The 21,568-nt window shown below is 39.9% G+C and overlaps 2 protein-coding genes across 3 annotated transcripts in view; one reads left to right on the plus strand and one right to left on the minus strand.

Moving 5' to 3' along the window:
- The window catches only part of syt18b (synaptotagmin XVIIIb), a 367,435-nt gene that overhangs the window by 164,704 nt on the left and 181,163 nt on the right, over positions 1 to 21,568 (minus strand). The gene's annotated exons all lie outside the window — the stretch shown is intronic.
- Positions 20,708 to 21,568, plus strand: part of tspan18b (tetraspanin 18b) — a 35,993-nt gene continuing 35,132 nt past the window's right edge. The window contains exon 1 of the mRNA XM_026175699.2: positions 20,708 to 21,183. The gene's annotated coding sequence lies outside the window, so the exon portion shown is untranslated. The remainder of the gene's footprint in view (positions 21,184 to 21,568) is intronic.

Here is a 21,568-nt window from a genome sequence, read left to right on the forward strand (position 1 = left end):
CATTTACACCAACAAACTTACATGATGTCTCCACTGCCCCCTTCCACAGTTTTGTTTGTTTTTTTGGCAAAGACAAAGGTAGCTCATTCTTATTTATTGTCCTTTGGGGTCTTTGGCTGACACACTGAGTTATGACAATAGTGAAACGGCTCTTTTCTTTATATTTTGTTTCCAAGGAGCCCGACTTTCTACATTTTTTTTTCAATCCAGTCATTGTACCGGATCATCTTCAGAGGAATGTTTTTCTTCTTTGTTTGCTAAAAAGCTTAAAACCTACTAAAAATCACTCTGGTATATAAAGCAAATAATGAATTTTAATTGTATCTTTTAGCACTTTGTTACCAGCAGCTTGTTGCTGAAACACATCATTTGTTACATTTTCTTCAGAACAGTCTATAAAAAATGCCAAAGATAAAACAGTTTAACCGACATAAAATAGTATTTTTATGTCATCAAGGTGATTCCCAAGGAGCTATTAACAGACAACCCTAACAACAGACAATATCTCAGCACAGTCTGCAGTGCGTCACTAAAAAAATTGAGGGAACTGCACAAGTGGAGGACAAATGAAGAATTGGCAGCAGATGAACAGTATCTGAAGGTCATGTCTTTAGTAAATAGAAAAAGAAATCAAGCACAATCTGAACCTGAAAGATGCACTTTTGCTTTTAGATGATCCGTCTACTGTTCATTGAAGCCTCATCAGAAATAACCTCTTTGGAAGGGTTGCTGTCGAGAAGCCTTTTTAAGGAAGGAAAACAGGGTAGAAAAGGCTGAAGTTTGCCAAATTACATAAGAACTGGACTGAAAATCAGTGCTAACAGGTCTTATGGAGTGTTGAATCCTAATGTGAACATTTTGGTGGGGGTCAGGAGTGAGGTGCAACAGTGAGTGTGAGGCTCTGTCATGGTTTGGGACTGGATTTCAACCAATGATGTTGGGAATCTTCTCAAAATTGATGGAAATGAATTCAGAAAAACGTAGCGAAAATTCCTAACCTACATTAACCCAAATATTAATCTTTTCCTAAACCTGACCCATGTGTTCTTGGTGTATAAATCTATACAAGCATAACAAGCATTTGACTATAAACGACTACTACTAAAGACATAGACTACCTTCTGCTGACTTAAAAACGTTGGTACTGGCTCTAAAAAGATTGACAAGCCCTGCTCTAAATATTTACAGTTGTTTATTAAGTGTTGCTACTGATTTATATGTCTCTTTATAAATCTGCTCAGTTAGATACTTGACCCGTGTATTTGCATGTCATTTACTGTCTCCTGGAAGTATCCAGCTATTCAACTTCAAGTTTGAAGCAGGAAAAAACGTGGCTGTTATGCAACATCATCGGTAATGGTGCTAAACAAAGAATAAACTTGATTCAATTGGGCTTCACTCTCAGGGTCAGATCTTTGAGTACAGCAAGAGCCAGACAGTTAAGAAACACAACTTTTCTTCTTCTTCTTCTTCTTCACACAACGAGCAAACTTTCTTGTTAATCTTGCAAGAGGCACTTTGAGCTGATGCGTGCGTGTTTGCTGAGTCTGGAAGTGAAAGCCGTGTTACCTTGAAAGTCTGTACGCTCTACTCTCTGGGGCAAAGCGCTCCTGCTGCTCGGCCTTCTAATCTCTCGTGGAGTGTGCTGTGTTCAACGCGCACTCTAACAACCCTCTGCTCCTGTTTTTCTCACGCGCGCCTCAGCTTTGTTGGTGCTTCCTGTCTTTCATTTGTGCCTCATCCACTGGCTAGACCCGGAAAGAATCCCGCTTCGTTCTCCTCCACCTCACATCCCAGTAATGTTGTTGTTCCCAAGAAAGATATCGGTGCAAAGAGAAACGGTGTCCACGTTCACAAAACGTCAACACTGACATGATAAACGTCCAAGGCAACAGCAACAACATGTATATGTGTGTGGGAGAGAGCAAAAGTAAAGCAATGGGGAAATTATTTGTTTGTTAATGAGACCGAGTGCGTTCATATGTGCAGTCTGATGTGACTACTTTAAATCCCTCCAATCGACCCTTCTGACTACAATAAATCTTTGTCTCCTTCCTAAGATAATGTTTTGGACTCGGACTCTGGTGCACTATGGTCTGTGGAATTTAAATGTGAGAGCTTGTAATTTCTCACATCTGCTTTTCTCATGAGTATCCACGTCTTTATATGGTCAAACTATTCCGTGCAGCTCCTGCTACTCAGTAACAACATTTAGAAATGGCCTGAGATCATCTAATTACGTCCATGTCCACATGCTGACGGAGCGGTGCAGCCTGTTTAGAGGCGGCACTGAAGCGTGCTGTTCAAACTCTACTTCTGAGATGAATGTCTTCAGTTTAAGTAGCTTCAAGTGAACATTAACATGCATTTTGTCGCCGGAGCACACTTAACGCGCACATTGTTTCACCTCTCCATGACAGTCGTGCTGCTTCTGTGTGAGCAGACTGACGGGGCCACGTCCTGCTCGGCTCGCAACACTGAACTCTGTTGTCATGGCGACGGAGACGTCGTGGCAGTTGGAGTGCATCTCCTTCGAAAATAAGACCAGCACACAGCATTATGCATCTACGCGTACTGCCTCTTTACTATTAATGGACATAAATATTTATACGGTTTGGAAGATATTTTCACGGTGGAGGAGAGCCAGTGGCCTGTGGCGAGCATTGTCAGACATTTGTGTCGGTGTGCCCATGTGTGGAGGCGCAAGTGCATTGCTCAGCGCCATACTGTATAAGAATAATGATGCTGGGTTTTATAACATGCAAATTAAGCACTCATTGTGCTTAACATACATTTGAATATCTTCAGTCGTGCTCCGTATTTGAACAGTTAATCTCTGCTGCAGAGCCGTGGTAATGAAGCGTTCACAGTATTCTTTGACTGCAGTGAGCAAAGAAAAAAAAAAAACAGCAGTTAGTTAATTGATTTGGCAATTTATACAACAAAATACTGACAAGTTACAGAATCCAGACTCTCTGTTGTTTCTTCTGTTTTATATCAGGTTAAGCGATGGGCTGGGCAGGGGGTATGATCAGTGTGGGACATAATAAAGATGGTGTTGAACTTTAACTAACTAATAATAATCTCACGCAGGTGTAGGTTTGTCTGTTTGCGTTAACCTACACCAGGGGTGTTAAACATAAGGCCAGGGAGACTGAATCAACCCGGCAAAGACTCCAATCCAGCCCAACACAATATATGAACTCACAAACACACTTTGCCATCTTAATTTATGTTCCACCTGCATCCTTACATGCAGTGAATGGGTCATTTGAACAGCACCTCCCCAAGAGACCCCTCACAAAATCAAGAAACTGAAGCTGTTTCACTTTGATATATAAAATAAATTCATACAAGAAAAAAATGTTGCTGATTTATCACCACATAGTCTACCTGCACATTAGTGCCTGTATTGAGCAAATGCTTAGCTAACCCAGATAAATTCACAAAGCATGAATTATGCATCCCAAATGTAACAAGTAAGCCTAATTTCTCTACTTCTAAGTGGATTCACACAGACGGGCGCTGTCTGCACCAAGTAGTGCTAGGGTTTGGGTCACTTACATCCTTCATGCTCTCTGGAGGAACTGAAAAACCTACAGATGACAATGACTAACAGCCAGTTAACCACAATGCACACTGGGTGAGAGTAAGCATCCCTAATTTCCTTAGGGATTAATAAAGTATGCTGATTCTGATAGTCCTGTCTACTGTCTGCACGTAAATACAAACCAAGAGTTTTTATCAATATAAACTGAGAAAAACATGCATGAAAAAAATACTAAATATTTGAATAAATACTGACTATCTTTAAGCAGGTTTTTAGGGTTTATTAAAGTGAGATTTTTAAAAAAGCATCTGAAAATTTCGTTCTGTTGTCAGACCTCCACAACCTTCCACGTGCATTGGTGGAAAGCTGCAGTCATGGAGACACACAGCAACACCTCCTCTGCTAAACAGCGGGCATATGTGACAACAGACAGGGCACTGGTTGGAGCTGGGGTTGAGGTGGCTTGCAAATGTGGAGCAATTGTTGCTTGTATTTGCCAATCCATCTGGCAGTTGGATGCATGTATGGGTTTCAGATGGGTAGTTAGCCAATGTGGGTTGGCCATGGGATTGGTTAATCTGCTAAGACTGTGACCAAGCTTTCTCTCATATTTTTTGAGCAACAATACAACATGTAAAGAAAAGGTTGGATCCACTCTAATGTCCAATGAACATGTATCTAGAGCATCAAGATGATTAGCCTAGCTTAGCATTAGGACTGCAGATACAGCTAGCCTGACATCAAAAGTCTCTGAAGTCTCGTGGTGTAAATCATTATGTTGCTCTTACACTTCAAATAAACAAAATGTGATGTGTTGTACTTTTAGAGGCATTTATTGGCAGATGTATCTGACAGGACCAGGCTAACTTTTTTTCCACTGCTTTGAGAATTTACGCTAAGCTAAGAAAACTGGTTGCTGGAACTTGTTTAAGGTGCAGACTATATGGCATCAGTCTTCTCATTGATTGCAAAAATAGGTAAGTCAATATAAGAACAACAATACCCATGTGTTTTTCTTTTATTTTTTTACACTGAAAACTGATAAATGTTGCTCACACTACTCTTAAATTTAAAATATAGATCTTGTTCTCTGGCCATGTGGAAACAGAGCTGAAAAGCAGGAAGAGTAAAAAAGGCTTACTTTAAATGAACACAGTCCAATCTTACTGTATTTGCCTTTTCATTCTGTGTTGATAAATTGCATTCCCTGGCTACAAGGTCACCCTGTCACTTCAATGTGCATAAGATCTATATTTTATTGGCTTCTGTGCCGCCTGGATTTCACACTCGGCGCCCCGCTTCCCCATTTCTCTCTCTCTCCAGCTTTGTTCTCTAATGCGCACATCCTCTTTTGTCTTTGCACTTTCTCTTGAAGTTCTCTTGAATCTGTAACATTATTTCTGGTAAAGGTTCAGCATAGAGGCTCCCACAGTGGGCTCAGATTTATAGCAGATTAAATTATACGTAGAGTCCTTGGAATCTAAAGGGAGGGGAGAAAAATGATCCTTTTTATATTTCATTTGCATGCTTTCCCCATCTTTCCTCCAGGCCTTTTGGTTAACGTGACCAACCTCCCATGGCTGTCTCACAATCCATCCTCTCCATAATGACTAATTTAAAAGGCTTTGATAATCCGTTAGTACAATGAATTAAACAGCCATTAGAAGAGGGTTCACAGGGAATGATGTGAATAGAGGATGGTCCAGTCCTCCTCCCTATCTCACCTCTCACTCTGCAGAAAAGTCTTTTTTATTTATTATTTAAAACATTCAATTTCTCTTATCATTCAAAGCTGGTCTTTGGATGTCTTTAATTTTTAAATAACTAAGTTTATTACTCTTTAGAGCAGCTGTAGCTATACGTTTGTCTTTTAAAAGTATTGTTTTAGTATTATAATTTTTTTTCTTAGCAATATGTGCAAATGATATCTCTCTAACATTTTTAGATATTTACCAGTTAAAGAGAATATTGAATGAAACTGATTATTTTGATTATTTTCCATATTTGTTGTAAAAATATAACCTCTGAACATATTTTAATGTTTTGTCAATACAGAAACTGACCTGGAACACTTTTTACATATTGCCTCAAACTCTTATGTTCAGGTTTCAATCCAAGTCTTTGCATGAACACCTACTAACAGCTTTTCGGTTATATTCCATTTGAACTGTTGTATTGTTTATGAATATAAGACTTCACACAGATCATTAACCCCAATGTCGGTAAACATTTGGAGAATTTTCCTCCTGCAGCTTTCCCCCCCAAAGCTTTCTCCTCAGCTTTTGTCTCTTAAAATCACTCCTTTCTTGAATCCAGTTATTACTACAAGAACACATTTTTGGTTTCTGTCTTTTCTGCAGCCTTCCCTCAAGTTATTGTCTCTCTGAAAACACTTCTGTTGTGTTTTCAAAGATTTTTTTTTTTGTATTTGTGGCATTTACTTAAGTTGTAGTGTGTTTGAACTCTCAGGGCCATCGTAGAAAAGAGGTGTCACCTGATTCAGCCCTAAGTCTAAAATTTAATGTGTAATCTGTCTGACATCCTTCCAAGTATCTGAGTTTTTAATGTCTTAGGCTAAAAGTAACAATAATATAGTTGTTGGAACTCAACTGTTCAGTATCTGTCGGGCTTCTTGACCTTTGACCACAGCCTGTTTATAAAAGATGTACATCGTTAAGGTGATGATACTCACTGTTTTCTGCACTCTGCACTGTTAAGTGTCAACATTGGCATTTAGGGGAATGCTACGTCGTTGTTTTTCAGCCAGGCGTGGGGTTATTTTCAATCTGCTATGTTGCTTTTTTAGCAGTCTGCATCCATAAACTGCTCAGGTCTGATACTTCACAGGTAATCATGCTAAGTGTCAGGCTAAAGCTAGAATTTCATCAAAACTGAAGTACAAATATTCAGCTAACTGTACAGTTGTGATGGTGCGAAAAACGATGATATATTATAATTATATTTATATAGAATAGAAAAAACTCTTGCACTAAAGTGTAAACACGCAGATTTTTAACATGGGAGTCTATGTGTATTAACTCACTTTTTGAGATAGTCTCAAGTGGCCATTAGAGGAATGGCAGTTTTTAGCACTTTGTGCTTGGCTTCAGTTTTCGACTTTAGAGTTTGCTGCTTACTTTCTGTCTCATGCTACCACAATGCACACTGGTTCTGGAGCTTAGAAAAGACATGAAATTACTTCTGTCAAATAGCCGGTCAATTACAATCAAGATTCCTTTTTTAAGCTGATCTCTGAAAGCACTATCCTGCATTATAGGACAGACATTCTTACCAGCTACATGTGAAAAAGAAAGCACATGCTCTTTCTTTCAAGGTTTTATATATGAGAACATAAGAAAACAAAATCCCCTGGTCCTTAATATGTCTTACATTTAGGTAAATACAAACTAATATGAACAAGAACACACAACATATTAGTCATTAGTTATTTAATAAAAACGAAGCCAAAATACAGAAGCATTGTGAAAAAACTAAGTATAGCCTAACTGCTTCTATAGGAAATAACAAGGTAAATAATAGAGTTGATAATCAAATGCACATGGTTACCTGATCATCTGTGAAAACAGAGGTTTTTCCGGTTTGCCAGTCTGGAGCAGTCAGGTATTTGTTAACACAGTGCCAAGCAGGAAAGACATGAGTAATGATCTCAGAGAAACAGCTGTTGCTGCCCTTCAGTCTGGGAGGGGTTATAAGGCTTTTTCCAAACAATTTAAAGTCCATCATTCTACAGGGAGAAAATTTATTCACAAGACAGTTGCCAATCTTCCCAGGAGTGGATGTCCCAGCAAATTCACCCTCAAGGTCAGACCATGCAATGCTCATAGAACTGCAAAAAAGCCAAGAGCTACATCTCCAACTCTACAGGTCTCAGTTAGCATGCTAAATATTAAAGTTCACGACAGGACAATTAGAAGACTGAATATGTAAGGCTTGTTTGGAAAGGCTGCCAAGAGAAAGAAACTCCTCTACATACCAAAACAATTTTGGAGTCAAATATGAGGCCATCTCTCCGACAGCTAAAGCTTAGGACAAACCGGGTAATGCAACAGGACAACGATCCCAAGCACAGCAGCAGATCTAAAACAGAACGGCTGAAAAAGAAGAAAAAAATTAAAGTGTTGCAATGGCACAGCAAAGTCCAGACCTCAACCAGATTGAAATGTTGTGGCCTGGACCTTAAGAGAGCTATGCATAAATGAATATCCACAAACCTCAATGAACTGAAACAGCACTGTAAAGAAGAGTGGGCCAAGATTCCCCCACAGTGATGTGAGAGACTAATAAAGTCACACAGAAAACGATTACTATGGTGGTTCTACAAGCTACTAAATCATGGGATGTACTTAGTTTTTCCCACTTCTGCATTTTGGCTTAGATGCTGTTAATGATAATAATTAATGGCAGGATGTAATATATCATGTGTTGCTGTTCATTTACCAAATTACCATTTACCTTATAACCTGCTAAGGACAAAATGATTTTTTTAATTATTATTTATTATTATTATTATATCCTGATACATAAAACCTTAGATCTGACAGAGGGTGTAATTTTTTTCTCACATGACTGTGCCAGCATTGTTCCGCTCAAAGACAATGCAGCTCCTAGTTTGTTTTTTTCTCTTTATGTGCAGGCTAAGCCTGTGTAAATAGCAGACAAAAGGCACAAAGAAAGATACAGTGGAGTCTGCATATTAATGAGGCCAATGACGCACCTAATGCCAAGAGAAGACAACAACAACACTCTAAAAGATCAACACACTATACAGCAGACTGAACAATACAAGCACCTAAAACCATGGGCATGTGATGTGACAATCAATAAATACGAGTTTTAAAAAAGGAAATCTTTCTTCAGTCTTGAGTTTGACACGTGGACGGTGTATTTTAAGCAGCGGTGTCTTAAAAGAATTCAGTCATTTGTTCCAATTTACCAGTATTGTGCAGTTTATCACACCCCGCTTCCAGGAGAGGAAAATGCATTCATTATTAAACATGACCCTGCGGCAATCAAACGTCACTATTGTTAGCAGTAATTAACAAGGCAGCTACCTTTAGGACAACAGTTTAATAAAGAAACAGAAAGCAGTCGAGTTTGAAGCACGCTCTGACTGCCGGGAACAAATTCATAACAAGTCTTCCTGTAAAGCTCCAACAAGATAAACTGATGCAGTGTGTGTGTGTGTGTATATATATATATATAGTTCCATGTTACTGTCAGTTTCAGAATCGGAGCAAATTGAACATTCAACCCGGGGGGAATATAAATATCGCATCAAAGAATCAGATCCTTTTTATTAAGAATATGTACACTGCCAGCTGACAAAGGCATCAATTCTCCCCTGATAGACCCGAGCCAGGGTGGATTTTTGATTTAAAAATGTGATTTTATATGAAACTCAGCAGTCAGGTGTTTCCCCTGAAACTACCTGCTGAGTTTTGACAGGATGAGGAAAATGAGAACTAACCTGTGCTTTGTTGTTTTCCCCTTCTTTTCTTTTTCAACTTCCCTGTTATTTTCCTTTTTCGTTAACCTTTCGGTTTTATACATGTTTTATTCTTGGAACAGCTGCTACATTGGATCTTGAAGCTGCACTTTGATAAAGCAATAGTTCAGCTTTGCACTCTGTAAGCACAGCCTGAGCTTTGACTCATTGCCATTGATGTGATTTCAAGGTTAAACATTATATCAGCCCCCACCAGCCCCTCAACCTCATCCTTTCTACAAAGATTTGTACCATGGACTCACGATAGACTGTTCTAATCAATCACCCGGATTGTCTCTGCGACACCTAGGACATCTTCAAATAATGAGATGGGGATTCATCGGTAAATGAAAGTGTCACATCATTGTGACAAAATGGGTATCATCTTTGTCTTTTGTCGGTGAACAAATAAATGTCTATTTCTTGTTCGCCCTTTCACGTTCTTTGACAGACTTGATGGTGTCGTGACTGTCCCAGCACTGTCTTCATGGCAGCTACTTAATTACAGTCCATCAGTGTGTATAGCTGTCTATCATTTCTAGTCTTTTGATTATTAAGAGATTAAACAGCTGAGAATGTGTGAGGGTTTTTTTTTAAATTCACATCAGCACAAAGGTGTGTAAGATGGAAAATTAGATCTATCCATGTGTTTTCTTAACCACTGGGGGTGAGGGCAGGTGTGTCGTAGTACAAAAATGGTAAATGGCCTGTATTTGTATAGCGCTTTATTAGTCCCTAAGGACCCCAAAGCGCTTTACACATCCAGTCATCCACCCATTCACACACTGGTGATGGCAAGCTACATTATAGCCACAGCCACCCTGGGGCGCACTGACAGAGGTGAGGCTGCCGGACTCTGGCGTCACCGGGCCCTCTGACCACCACCAGTAGCCAACGGGTGAAGTGTCTTGCCCAAGGACACAGCGACTGAGACTGTCCAAGCCGGGGCTCGAACCGGCAACCTTCCGATTACAAGGCGAACTCCGAACTCTTCAGCCACAATCGGCCGTGGTGGAGTCCAACCCGGACAGTCTATAACAGGGCTAGTCAGGGGCTGTGAAACAAAGAGACAGACAAACATTGACTAATTAACCCAACAAGCATATCTTTGGACTGGGGGAGGAAGAGTTCCTCCAACCCCAACCTAAAAGCCATGCAGTCATAGTCACATGCACACTTGACTCCACCAGAACCTGCTTGCTGCTGATACTTACATATCCATGTCTCCCTTGTAGAGAAAGTACAAAAGAGGATGTCCTTAACATGACAGCTGCCACGAGCCAAGTAATTAGATGATCTACGGGTAAACAGTATGTCGTGCGTTTTACACCAGTGCTTCAATTGCAGCATTGTTGAAAAAATTCAGCGATGCAATGGAGCATTAAGACTTTCTTTAACTAATAGGGCAGTGTATCTACCAACCCTTGTTTGTTCCTTTCAAGTCTGAGCAAACTAAGAAGTATATTCAGATTTAACAAGGTTTAGTCCTAAACTATTCAGGACTTTATATTTTCTGCAAAACAAAAATAATTAGTAGATGCCAATTTTTGTGATAGATGTTTATGATTGCTTTTACCCTTTAATAATTACCACCTGGTCCCTATAATTATACTGATATTGAACACGGTAGCTTGTGAATCTGACAGCAGTTTCTTTTTTTTCTGGATCTGAGCGAGGCAATAATCACTAAAAGCACAGATGGGAGGTGTGGAGTACAAATTAATAGCTTTGCTTAAAAGGTTACTCTGCGTCTACATGTTATGTCTAAATAATTATTCCTAATACTACTACTAATAAAAATTAAAATGAAAAAAGAACACAACGCTATTTATAAGTGCAGTGCATTTGTCGAGATAGCTTTTTATCTCCAAATTTCCTTAACTCTGACTCATCAACAATGAGAGGTATCCCTAAACCTTAAAATAAAACTAAAGAATCTTTCTTTTTTTTGTTATTATTTATTTATTTATTTATTATTACTATTTTTATATGCACATATATGTCATTTACACACATGTTGTATATATGACATTTTTGTGAGTAAAAACTGGATTCAAAACATATTAATACAGCCATACTTGAGCTAACTTTAACATCTAATCAGACACAAGTTCCTTTTAATTTATATGTATCTTTAGTACTGTATGCCCTCACAAAGCCCTGCATTAACTGAGTTTCTGGGCTCTTGGAGGCAAAGTAACAAAACATGGCTTAACTCAGTTTGGTTTAAAGCTGATGAATTTTTAAAAAGTGTTTTCAGTTGGGTTTTTAATGACGTCTGATTTAAGTGAGATCCTCGTGTGAAGCAGCAGACAGTTCAACAACTTAGAAGTAGCTACTTGTCAGTGGTTTTATCTGGACCTCGTGACAGCCGGGAGCATCTGGTCAGCAGACCTCACTGATTTCATGAGAATGTGCGAAGTAACAAGATCACAGAGTTTAGGAGGTGCTTACTAATTTAATGGGTGAAAAAAACCCAGAATCAATTCAAAATCTTAAGCTTGCTTGGAGCCAAAAAGTGAGCATAGACTAATTGTAATAATAAGCTTTAAACAATAAACTACACAATCTAGACAGTTTTTCAGTTAACTGTATATCTTTGGAGATTCTGCAGATTTCATTTGAAGACTATACGGCTCTACAATATTGAACTTTAATTATAAATGCATTGTTGTGGCAGTGGAAAGCCTGTGCTGTTGACCTTGCACGACCATTAGGAGCTGCCCACGCACAATAAGTTCTGTGGGTGGAAGGAGAGGAATCAATAAAGAGGAATACAGTGTTTATATTGCTTTCTCCTCCAATGACATTATAGGTTTCTGTGACATTTTTCCTTTTGCAGCTACTTGGTTTAACAAGCATCGCAACTTGTCTGGCGATGCCAGCTGTAAAGTATGAAATGTCAAGATGTCTCATGAAAAAAAATTAGATTACGTCTCTCTGCCCTGGGGTTTTTATCTATCATTAGAATTAGGCCCAAAATAGAGGTCCATCCAGTATGGTACATTTTGTTTTGCAGAGTGGATTTAGAGTACCCGCCCACCCTGCAGTTCCAGTGCATGTACAAACAGGGTCACAGGAGAAGCCTGTGATTTGTGTTTTGGGAGCTCAACGAAAATCACGCACGCAAGTTCTGGTGCTTTGAACATGTCTGAGCAATTTCTCTTCTGTTGACATCATATCTGATGACATCTGGAGTGTGATGAGGAAGAAATCCTTCATTTGTGTGCTCAGATTTCTGTTCGGGGTATTGAACAGGTGTTTTTTTTTCCAAGGAGCCGGCCTGTTCTCCTTATTGGCCACACTGTGCACACAAACGCGCAAGTCTCTGATGGTTTCCCTCAGGCCTGCTGAATCTCACATAGAGCAGACAGTAATGAGAAAAAGGATAACTGTGTTCCATCAACAGCTGAGCCCTGCAGCTCCTGTCAGCATTAAATGCACATATATAGCCTCTGGCCATGCAGTTGCTAAGGAAGTGCTGGTATCCAAGCAGAAGTTGGCAGGGAAACATCCCCAAAGTTGATTCAAGAGATTGGATGCCGCTGGAGATGATTTCAAGCTACATCCATATTTCATTTATGTATACGAGTTCTCTGAAGCCAAAGGAGGAAAATTACCTGGACATCTGTAGGAAGGCTGCAATGTAAAGTGTATCAGATCCAAAAGAAACTCTGTGAACGTCATTATTGGCTCACAGGACATTAAAACAACAACCAGAGTGGTTGGATATGACAGTTGTTAGACTTATGGCCCCGTATTCAAATGTTATAAACACGTGTTCACATCAAACTTGGTCAACGAGGTCCCAAACTGGCCGAAGAAAGAGAAGACGCAAAGCAAAACAAACAGTGACCACCGTGATGTTGTTTCCACACCTGACTGCTGCTCTCCACTCAAAACCAGACAAGCAGGCTATGGCTGACAAGCCACCAAAGTACACTGTAAAACATCAGAGAGCAATTTAAAGCAGTTCTTCATTGTAAATGTATCACAGCAGATCCACAGATCTTCTACAGCAAGTGATTGTATCCCAGACGTTAAATTACTATTTAATCAAGGAATTGAGAGGCGCAGTAGAAGCAGAACAGTGACTCATGGGTGCAAAATGCTGCTACGGTAAGAGGGTCATGCATTTTCTCAAAAACCTGATGCCTATCCTGGCCCAATATGTGACATAAAAGCAGCAAAGACATTCAAATTCACACTCACAGACTTTCTGTTAAGTCCATGAGGACCAAGGGCTTTCAAATTGTCAAGTGCATGAGGGCTCTCTGGCAGGTATCTTGTATCCCTTTGCACTTTCCGTGGAGTGAATTTGGATGTTTTGAGAAAGGGAAAAGGAAAATGAAAGCTGAAAGAGCATTATTACAAATCAGAATCCAGCACAATAATAGTTTTTATTTTGTTTATCTTTTTTTAATTATGGTGATATTAGGTGTAATTAGGTGTAAAGGTGTAATCGGAATTAAAATTGGAGCAATTTTACAGTATAATTGTTTATAGAACTGCCAAAGATTAAAATTTCTGCTGTCTCTGCCCCAATATGTAGGTTTTAAGAAGCTTTCCCCCCCACATTACATTATTACAACTTTATTAACAGCTTAACATTCACCTACATCTTTACTCCAATAGCAAGTGGATATAATTCCCACCAGATATTAGCTGAACTGTTGTATAGCGCTACTGTGCACGCGCATCAGTGCAACAGTTTGATTGGCTCATTTCTCTTTCGGATGATTGGCTCTTTGAGGGCAGGGGTAGCATATCTTTGGAGACTTCTTACAGGATCCTTTTAGTCTCTTACTTGTAATGTCTCTACTTTAATGTTGGTTCAAATGAACTCATTTGAATATGAGCGATGGTGCTGACTGTCTTATGCACAAAGTGAATGTGTTTGGGGTGGAAAAACCTTTCTATGTCCCACGGTTCCATTTTCCAAGACTCTCAGACCAGAAAATGTGTCTGGCTCAACCAGTAACCACAGAGCTCCATACTTCTGCAAAGCATCATGGGGCTCTGACTGGCTTCAGCAGCTTCCTTGTAAACCTGTTTGAATTAAGTATGTCAAAACATACGCAGACTGTGTGGCACACGCACAGGACTACAGAGTAGAAAGTGCATGTTGTATCTGAGATAGAACAAACAGCCCATGTCAAACGAAGAAGGAGAGAAATTCAGTGTGACAGACAAATGGATCTTTCCCTGCCAGTGAATCAGATTTCTGGAGGAGGGGATGCAGCGGTGGCTTGCCTGGCCTACTTTCCTCCATTCATCAGCCAGTTCATCCTCCTGGGAAGACTGGAGGTACGGTATATGAAGGGAGTTCAGCCACGCTTGGCCTGCCACCACAACAGCAAAGAAATGGCTGCACTCATCAAGCAAGAGGGGATGGGTGGAGAGTCAGCATGCAAAGGTAAAAAATGGACCGCTCGCTCCTCTTTTCCATCTTTACACTCTCCATTTGCACTCACCCCGTGGCCCTATAAGCCTCGTGTGTGGCTTCTTTCTTTCCCCTTTCCGCTTGGTTAAGTTCAGGCCCTCCAGATGTTTCTGCTGTGTGCATTCCTGAATGAAGAGGTGTATAAAGTATCTGGTTAGACTGGCATATAACTCTACAGTATTCCCCCTCACACCCCCTCATATCCTCGGGCTCCTGTCACAGACTGAGATACAGCAGGTAGACATCCATAATTATTAAGGTGGAGGAAGGCATCGCGCTAGATTGCCTACAGGTGTTTTTTAATGCTAAGGAATGCACACGCAGAGGGAGAAACACAATCCAGAGCAGTCTCAATACAGTGAGCCTTAAAGATACTTTCAAAGCTTTCTAATTCCAGATTTAGCCTGCTAATGCTCTGATTTCCTTCTTTATTCCTCTTCCCACGGATTTGTCCAATTACTCCTCTAAACAGCGCTGGGGGCTTGTTGCTAGGTTACCACCAGGTAACACACACACACGCAGTCACCACAGAGTTGCTAAGATGAAGGTGTTTCCAAATAAAGATGATTCCTTAGCTTCTGGCTTAAGAGTTAAACAGACACGTCTACTGTCACCTTCCTCTAACCCTTCTCCATCAGCTTGGTGAACGTGACAGATGCAGACAGGCTCACTAAGCCAGATGGAGCCGCATGAATTCACACATGATTTCATGTGAAAGCACACTGATTTTAAATGGTGTCGCAGACAAAGTCATAGAGGGGAAATTTGTTTGCCACTCTCTTCACAAGTACTGCTTCAGCTTAAATCCCATATATTTCACATATATATATCATCATTTTTTCTCCAAAAGTTTCCTCTCTGGGCAAATGCGTGCCTAAATTCAATCTGGAAAACCAAATTATGACTCAAACAATACAATGGAAAATTAAAGACAGCAAGCTCATTCAGTGCAGTGGCATTGCAACTTGAATGTGTGTTATACAGCCCTGATCCAAAGGATGAGTCTACTCTCTGCCTCACAGCTTGAGTCCCGTCCTGGAGACTTAGAGGGGGCAGAAAAGCTGGGACACATGCCACGTCCCCCCTGGGCATTGGCTGATGCCCCCTGACAGATTGAGGCTGCAAAGATGTGTTCACATTTGTGTACTGTGTGCGCTTAAGGGTCTTACATTAATCAGAATTGACAAACTGCGCAGTTTGGGACAAGTAAAGGTCTGTTTGTTCAAGTAAATAACATGTAAAAAAAATTGATCTGTCATAAAAGTCTATGGCTGGACTGCTCTGTTTACAGTAATGTGCAAGAGTCACCCTTGATTTCATTATATTTTGCAAGGGAAATGAAAAATAGGTGAGGTGATTTACTGAAACGTGTGCTATCTAGGTATGCTTTTACTGCATTGGCAGTGTGTTTGGCATCACTGCCATGTTGAAAAATGAAGCTGTTGGCAGTCAGATGCTTTCCAGATGGTATTAGCTGATGGATCAAAATCTCATTATAGTTTTCATCATAATTCCATCAATTTTGACAAGATCCCCAACATCACTGTTAGAAATGCAGTCCCGAACCATGACAGAGCCTCGACCGTGTTTTACAGATGGGTCTAGACACTCACTGTTGTACCTCTCTGCTGACCACCTCCATACAATTTCACATTCTACCCATAAGATCTGTTGCCACTGAAAGTCCAGTTCTTGCATAATTTGGCATACCTTTGGTGTAGACATTTATACAGTCCTAACACTTTTTGCACATAGAGGCGTCACCTCTTGCTAGCCAAAAAACAATGCAGGTTTAAAGATTCTTTACGGTTGCCTTTACTTTTCAGACCCAGACGCTGTGTCCATCTTTTATACAATTTAATTCTGCTTCATTTAATTTGCACTGCAAGAAAGTCAATCCTGTGTGTTTCAGGGACCAAAGTAACACAGATATAAGATATGAGGTAACACTGAAAGAATCGGACAGTTATCAGTATATCTAACTTTGGAGCAAGCATTATGTCACTAACAGAGATAGGCAGTAACGCGTTACTGTAATCCGATTACTTTTTTCAAGTAACAAGTAAAGTAAGGGATTACTATTGCAAAAACGGTAATTAGATTACCGTTATTTTCCCGTAGGAACGCTGCGTTACTGGTTACTAAAACCGTGATTTTTTTTTGCGAGAATGTAAGCAAGTGCTACATTGTGACAACAGCTGTGTGCAGATCAACAATGGATCATATGAGTGTGGGAGAGAGTATGAGCGTGCAGCGTTTAAAGCGTGGAAGTACTGACCTTACTTTGAGTTTGATTCCATAAAAAGTGACAAAAACATTAGCGTCCGTTGTGCGTGGGAAGAAAACTTCTTTTTACAGCGAAAAAACCCCCCTAAACTTCCAAGCAAGCACCGAGTAGCTACCACATAATGGGAAACTCACAGAGAAACTCGCGGATTCTTCCACTGACCGCTGTGGCACACCTGCACCAGGGTAAACCTCCGCCTACCTGACTCCTGCTTTACAGGTGAAAATAGAGCAACAGGACCGCTAGTCTTTGATGTTATTTATTTTCTGCTGTGTTTTACTTGCATCTATTTGAAAGACTGAGTGTAAACACACAAAAAAAAATTTATTTTATGTGCTGGAATGTGCAGAAAATAGGTTTAAATATTAAACAAATTTCTTCCAGTCAGAAAATGTTGCATATAATTTCATTTTTGCTTGATGCATAAAGTTAAAAGATTAAAACTAATAAAACAAGTTTTAAAAAGAGACTTTTCCATTTGATTACATTTTGTATGATGGATTATGCAGAAAAAGTAGAACTGGGCTGAAAGATCTATTTCTTCATCACCTATTCAGGTTGTAAATCATGTTTTTAAAAAGTAACTAAGTAATTAATTACTTTTGAAAATAAGTAATCAGTAAAGTAACTGGATTACTTTTTTGGGGAAGTAATCAGTAATTAGTTACTGATTACTTTTTTCAAGTAACTTGACCAACACTGGTCACTAATAAGGTAAAAATCCAAATATCACCTTAGGCTCACTGAACAGTGTTACACTGCAATGTAAAATACTCTAAAAGCTATAAGTAACGCTAATTATGTTTGCTAACTCAGGGCTAAATAGTGCCTTGCTAACGCATAACTGACATTAGCTTTCTTACAACTAAGTAGACACAGAGCTCTAGCCAATAGCACTTCAGCTGACAGATGCATATAATGGGGGTAAATGTGTTCTGCTCCAGAGGGTGTGGCCAGGCTCCTCTGTGTTTTAAATGTAAACTTACGGTGTTAGCGTGAAAGCTCCATGGGTGTTGGTAGTAGTTTTTAGCCAGCTGTTTCCATCTGCTTTCAGTCTTAAAGACAAGTTGGATAGATAGATTTGTTTATTTCAAACATACGGAATATATTAACCATGCATCTGCATATAAGTAACTCCTAAAAGGAATAGGAAGAAGTATAAACCTATGTGATCCTACCCCTCCAAGTTATTGGCCCCTTGACTCTAGCTACATATTTAGCCAACCTCTAGAACACAAACAATTACCCTATTGATTAGCTGATCGATAGAAAACAAATTGGCACTCTCTATGTATTGATTAATGGCTGAAATGATTGTTCAAGCAGAAACATTCACAGATTTTCCGGCTTTAAAATGTGCTGCTGAAGTGTAGGAGCATTATTTTCTCCCTCCAGTGGCTACACAATGGTGATATTTCATCCTTTGCTCATAAGGACTTGATATTTGCATGCTGCAAAACATTTAAAGAGAAAACAAGACAGCATTGCATTAACACAAAATGCGGTAAATTAAATTACTCCTATGCCGTTGCTGGGGAAATTCCTTCAGACTCCATCCCCTGTGTGTGCTTATGCATGTCTCTGTGTGTACATAACAATGAGTCCCACTTTGTGTGAGCTTGTGAAGCATGGCCATGGCCTGTTTAATGAGATAGCATGTGTTATGATGCTATGTGTGTGAAATTGAAGTGCCGGCAGTGTAAATTGAATTAAATGGGTATGTGTGCGATAAGGATGTGCATATGAGGAGCTGCCTATAGGCTGAGATAGTTCTACCTGCGAGTGTCATGTGCATCTTATGTGATTACCATGGACACAAAAGTAAATTTCACTGGCAGCTGCATGGATGGAGGAGAAACAGTAATGAAGTCTGCTTTCAATCCAAATTCTAAACAGTTTAACATGCACATGACTTAGCTGGAAACTCTCAGCAATGATAAACAAATAAATGGTTAATTGCACCAGTTTCCATCTGAAGCACCTTAAATATGACTTGGAGTTTCGAGAACAAATAACTTCCTGGATTTTCTTTTGTATTGGGGGGGATAAAATGTCACTCTAAGCCATTACAATCCGACTTAGGCCATCAAATAAAGGTCAAAACCCGAGACTGTAATCCAATTTTGTGGCTGTGTATTGACTGTGACTGGCGCGCTGCATCATGTGGACAACAGATCAGTACATTCGTTGATCAATCACTGATTAGCTAAGAAAAGAACAAATAATCACTCAACTGAACCTTGTCAGAGCTTAAAGAGTGCACATCTCCCATCGCCAGTGAACCATGTGAGCGCTCAGATGGGAGTGGGGCTGTTTAGTCAGTGATTCACTTCAGCTTTTCTTTACTCTGAGCCCTCTGAAAATACCCAAGGAGCCAAAAGGAAAATACCTCACAGCTGTTCTCTCTGCAGCCAAATCATTCCAGATATACCTCTCTTTACTCGCCCTACGCCTGAACCCCGAAGAGCTATTGAATCCAGCCTTTCCATAAGCTAATCTTTGCCCTCCTCCAAACTTCACATTAAGTCGCTGGATGTCTTTTCTTTTCTTTTTTTTTGCTGTTGTTGTTTTTAACATTAGAAATACATTTAAAATAATAGACGTGTCCCGAGAGCCAATGAGCAAAGAGTCAGGAGACTGGGGGTTGGAGGTATCACATGTGCCAGTGGGAATGTCAGTGTCATGACCTTAGAGGAGTGGGCAAAAAAGATCAGTCTCCGGAGCGCTTATCTTGCTCTCCATCTGTAGTAGATTTGGTGACACGAGGAGCACAGAGGGATAGAAAACACTTCAAGCTCAACCCCCCACGCCCCCAAACCTGGAACAAAAGCACTCGCCTTGTTTTCTGGCTGGTGAGAGAGTCACACAGCATGAATAATTAACAAGGGACAAACAATAACTATCAGCTGCCTATGTGTAAGTTGTTGCTTATCTGTGACTGTCATCAACAGTGCTTCAAAGGAACCCATACTCGTTAGTCTCATAAAGATAATATTCCTGTATGCCTTGGGGTACTCGCTAGAAGCAGTATATTGTTCTGTGCTGTGGAATTTTGTTAGTTTCCCCCAAAGTGTTGACGGCATTCAATTCAGTTTTATTTATATAGCATCAGATCACAACAGCAGCAATCTCAAGATGCTATATAGTATAAGATAAAAACCCTGTAATGTTAGATAGGGAACCACAGAGTCCCTCATCTGTGCAAAAAAGACACTGAGCGGACGGTTTTCCTTTACAAGGGATGATTGCAAACATTATGATCATTTTATCCAGCAACCCAGCAACTTTATAAGCCATTTCTCTGCTAACCACAAGCTGCAGAAGTGATTATTTGAATCATGCCTAGTGCTGCAACTTATTTTCAATACAGATAAGTGTGTAAATTATCTTTCCCACACCCAGTTTGCGTTTATATTTTATTTATTTTTAAACTATGAGACACAGAGAAGGTTCCTTGCATTTCCCCCTCCTATTTAAAGACTTAAACAATTAATTACCCATTAAAAATTATGATTTTCTTTAGATGGACTAGGCCTAATCAGTTATTGAACTCAGCAGCTCCAATTCTGAGTTCAATAAAGGTTGAATATAAATGAACAAAACCTAAGAGATCCAGAGTTCCCCAAAGTTTGGAAACCAGGTAGAAACAACTTAGTGGAGACCAAATCTAAGCAGGGGGTCGGGGTCTGGGGCCGTTATTACAGTTGATTACACTTGTGTTTGGTGGTATTTGAATGAATGTGTCACTAATGAACTTTTCAAGAACTGATTGATCGGTACTAGCTTAATTATTATTATTATTATGATTATTATTATGATTATGATTATTATGATTATTATTATTATTATTATTATTATTATTATTATTATTAAAATACTTGGGGGGAGGGCATATTTGGCGATATGTATTACACCACCCATCTGTTCTTACACCTAATTTTGACAGATTGATGCTTTCCATTAAGCTGGTAAACGCACGTTTCTGCTGCGTTTTGCCACACACGCACAAACAACACAGTGAGCGTAAACTCGAGGCGTGTATGTGGTCCGGAGTCTCCGCCCTCCGGAGCAGAGCAGGCAGCTGTATGAGCCGCTCAGCTTTCAGTGAGTTCAGAAAACTGTTTGCATACCAATCTTCCCCCAAACACTGCGTGCGGGTCTAAATTGGGATCGCCGATCTCGTAGTGGTGGATCTTTTTTCACAGTTGGACGCCGTTGGGCACGTTTCACTCCAGTGGACATCCCAGCTGATTCCGCCTTTCCTTTTTTTCTTTTCTTTTCTTTTTGGTTTTGTTTCACCTGAATACGTAGGTTGCAATCAGTAGTAGCAGCTCTCAGAAATAGGCTGTGAGTAGCAGCGAAAACAGCGTGTCACAGCCAGAGGTTTCGGCACTGAGGTAAGAAACTGCTCTTCAGAAGTGTCTCCAACTCAAATGTTACGCACCGAGGCAAAAGATTTAAAAGAGAATTTCGTGACTGCCTCGTTGAACTGAGTCATTATTTTCAACAGCGTGTCTAATTGTCTAATGGGTGGTGGTGTGAGGGGTGTTGTTGTGTGCGCACTGTTTGATTTCTGCAGAAGCTACTTTGTTGCGGAGAGTTTAATTTTCACATCAAACAAGGAGCAGAAATGAAATGCCTCGCAAGAAGTGACACGAGCAGGAGCGCGCTTGTTAATTGTTTAAGTCGTTTATTGGGTTGTTAAAACCTCTTTAACCACGGGTCAGATCTCTCTTTCGTCTTTTAGAGATGCAGAAAAAAAATGCATCGATGCATATCTAC

This window comes from Astatotilapia calliptera, chromosome 7, assembly GCF_964374335.1.
Source record: "Astatotilapia calliptera chromosome 7, fAstCal68.1, whole genome shotgun sequence".
NCBI lineage: Eukaryota > Metazoa > Chordata > Actinopteri > Cichliformes > Cichlidae > Astatotilapia > Astatotilapia calliptera.